General features: G+C 36.7%; 1 protein-coding gene and 1 long non-coding RNA gene across 2 annotated transcripts in view; one reads left to right on the top strand and one right to left on the bottom strand.

Annotated features, from left to right (window-relative positions):
• The window catches only part of NRCAM (neuronal cell adhesion molecule), a 193714-nt gene that overhangs the window by 6813 nt on the left and 183705 nt on the right, over positions 1 to 3196 (bottom strand). The window lies entirely within an intron of this gene.
• Positions 1 to 3196, top strand: part of LOC107184852 — a 21065-nt gene that overhangs the window by 4527 nt on the left and 13342 nt on the right. The window contains exon 2 of the long non-coding RNA XR_001515751.1: positions 2578 to 2584. This is a non-coding gene — a long non-coding RNA (uncharacterized LOC107184852). The remainder of the gene's footprint in view (positions 1 to 2577; positions 2585 to 3196) is intronic.

The following is a 3196-nucleotide window of genomic DNA, read 5'->3' as shown; positions in this document are numbered from 1 at the left end:
AACATTATGTTCAGAGTTATTTCAAGTACGAGAAACAAATGAACAAATTTACTGTTCATAAGATAAATTGTTCAGTAAGTACCATGGTAAGAATATAAGACTGAATTTTAAGCAGAACAGAATGTATACATCTAATGGAGTATTTTTTCCTTCAAAGGCAGCACTTTGGAGGCTAAAATATTGCAATGATGCTGCCATTTTTCAAAATGTTTTGGAAATCTGTTAAAAAAGAAAACGTTGCACATAAGAAAACTGTCCATATAAGACTGGAACCAGCCTTATTATTTTATATCTCAATTTTCACTCAAAACGTAACTTAGATTTGTTATTCATCTTCTTTGCTATTCATCTTATTTATAAAAGATGGTTCTGAATAACTTTTGCAAATTTCTAAAAAATCCAATTTACCCTCAAAAGATCAATATTGCTTAGGATCCATTTAAAAGACCTTGGAGCCCAACCGGCATGGCTCAGTGGCTGAGCGCCAATCTATGAACCAGGAGGTCACGGTTTGATTCCCGGTCAGGGCACATTCCTGGGTTGCAGGCTCCATCCCCAGTGGGGGACGTGCAGGAGGCAGTCAATCAATGATTCTCTCTCATCATTGATGTTTCTATCTTTCTCTCCCTCTTCCTTCTTCTATGAAATCAATACAAATATATTAAAAGTCTTTGGAGTATATCTTGATCAGAGGCATCATTACTGGAATAGTGACCAGTTTAGACAGAAAATACTCATTCACATGTATACATGTTCTTTAAGTCTTCATCTATTCTGTTTGAGTCAATAAATGTGAAGCCTCTTTTTCAACCAAATATCCTAATAAAAACATGGAATAATTAGCATTTCTAGTATTATTCAAGAGTGTCAATCAAATGGGACAAAGTGCAGCATCAATGGCTATTCAGATATGCCCATGAGGATTTGTTTAAATAAATTGGTATAAAACTTTTTTAAAGGCCTTTTTCTCTTTTGACCGTAATAAAGATAAAAGGGTTTCTTCTTTAGATTCATAAGCATGCCTCTGTCATGCATTTAATTTGATTGAATTTCTTTTGAATACATTTAACAACATTGGCTTAGGTGTATGTGGTCTCTGGATGCAGAAATAAGCATGGCTACATGTATCCTACGTTCTGATATCTGTACAAAAGTGGCACCTCATTGCCTTTTTTCTCCACACAAAATGCAGGGAGAAAAATGAAATGCTTAAAATCAAGTGTGAAGAGGAATGTGAAAAATATGTGGATGTGTGTTTAAGAAATCCAACGAGAAGTAGAAATACATTATCTGGAATATAATGTATTTAATAAAGGCTACAAATCAAATGCCAGTAGCCTTTCCCCTTGTGCCTCATGGGTTAGAGGGGATTTGAGTTGTGTCATAACTTGATACAACATAAGCACCAGTATAGACAGTGCTCCCCTTCCACACAGGTACAACAATAATGATGGAGATGATGATGAACATGGTCATAATGAGAGCGTACATTGTGAAACTCTTACTATCTGCAAGGCACTGTGCTGGGAGGGGGAAAAAACCTCATTTAATCTTCACAACAATCCTTTGAGATAAGCATGGGGAATAGATCCATGCCCAGAGAGGGTAAAGAACTTGCTCAAGAGCTGGAGTTTGACACAAGCCTGTCTGACTCCAGGGTACACGGTAGTAGCCATTATGCTCTACCGTTGTAATGCCTTCCTGAAAACACGCTCATACATCAGATCTGCAGAAGTCTTCACAAGAATAAAATGTTGTAGGGACTTTGTATTCTGTGAAAGGTAAAAATAGTCTAGAAGTCCATCACTACATACTCTTTGGCAGTGTATTTCTGTCAGTTCTCACGTGGTTTTGTGTGCTTTTCCTTCAAAACTGAACCCCAAACCAACCGGTGTAAATCTACTGAACATTTGATTGAAGTTAAAGAGATTTTAGTATACTTCATGATTTACAGATTGTCATAAATAGTATCTGTATTTACATTTTCCACTAATTAAATGCAACTGACAAAGGCAAAATGCAGTAAGATTCTAAAAAACTAGCACAGACATTGTCTTGTAAAGTTGGTGACTGTCAAATTGAACTGGCAGCTTGCTACTATGCAAAAAGTGGAAATGTTTGACAGTTCATCAAGGAAAATCCAAATTCACCTTAAATTATTGCCTCCTCTATGTCTAAAGAAAAAAGTGCCAAATATTTCACTACCCCATTCATTATTTAAAATTAGGCAGACACAGAATGTTAACAGGTGCATATGTGTGCTCATACATACATACATGCACACACAAGTGCACCAGAAGTTGATATGAAACAAAAACTATATAAGTTAAAGTAACTTTTATTGGCTTCCTATTCATATAAGAATGGATCTAAAGTCCACAATGACTAAAAAAGCTTCAAATATTCCAGGACACTCTAAAATCCTCTTAACTACAGATGATTTTACAAACCCAAGAGGATTTTCAATTTATCTAAAACCTTTATAATTATGTTATGTATTGCTTGGGTAATCCAGAAAGCCATAAATTAAACAAACAGACAAATATCAAGAATATGAAAAAAGAAAATAAGCCAGAGGAATGAAGTTCACTTTGTTTCCTAGAAGTTAGTTTTAACAACAGTCTTCTGCTATGGCATTGCTTGGTGTCTTGTGGATAATCTGTGCTCTGTGCTAGTAGATCTCTGAGGAAAATGTTCTACTTAGACTAATAAAATGAGCATGGAAGACACAGTGGGGTAAATGTCTATAAAGAATCCATTATAGCCCAGCCAGCGTGGCTCAGTGGTTGAGTGTCAACCTATGAACCAGGAGGTTGCATTTTGATTCCTGGTCAGGAAATATGCCCGGGTTGTGGGATGGATCCCCAGTGGGTGACTTGCAGGAGGCAGCCGATCAATGATTCTCTCTCATCATTGATGTTTCTCTCTCTCTCTCTCTCTCTCTCTCTCTCTCTCTCTCTCTCTCTCTCTCTCTCTCTCTCTCTCTCTCTCTCTCTCTCTCTCTCTCTCTCTCTCTCTCTCTCTCTCTCTCCCTCTCTCTCTGAAATCAATAAAAAATTTAAAAATCCATTATATGTAAAAATGCCCTATTCCATTAAATAGTTAGAAATGTATAGAAAGGGGGGAAATTACCTGGGCTGACGTTTGGAGGCAGCTGACAGGCCTCAGTAAAAACAAAACTGCTGTAAATCCTTTG

Source organism: Myotis davidii, unplaced genomic scaffold (assembly GCF_000327345.1).
Source record: "Myotis davidii unplaced genomic scaffold, ASM32734v1 scaffold125, whole genome shotgun sequence".
NCBI classification, from domain to species: domain Eukaryota; kingdom Metazoa; phylum Chordata; class Mammalia; order Chiroptera; family Vespertilionidae; genus Myotis; species Myotis davidii.
This window is presented reverse-complemented; position numbering and strand designations above follow the sequence as displayed.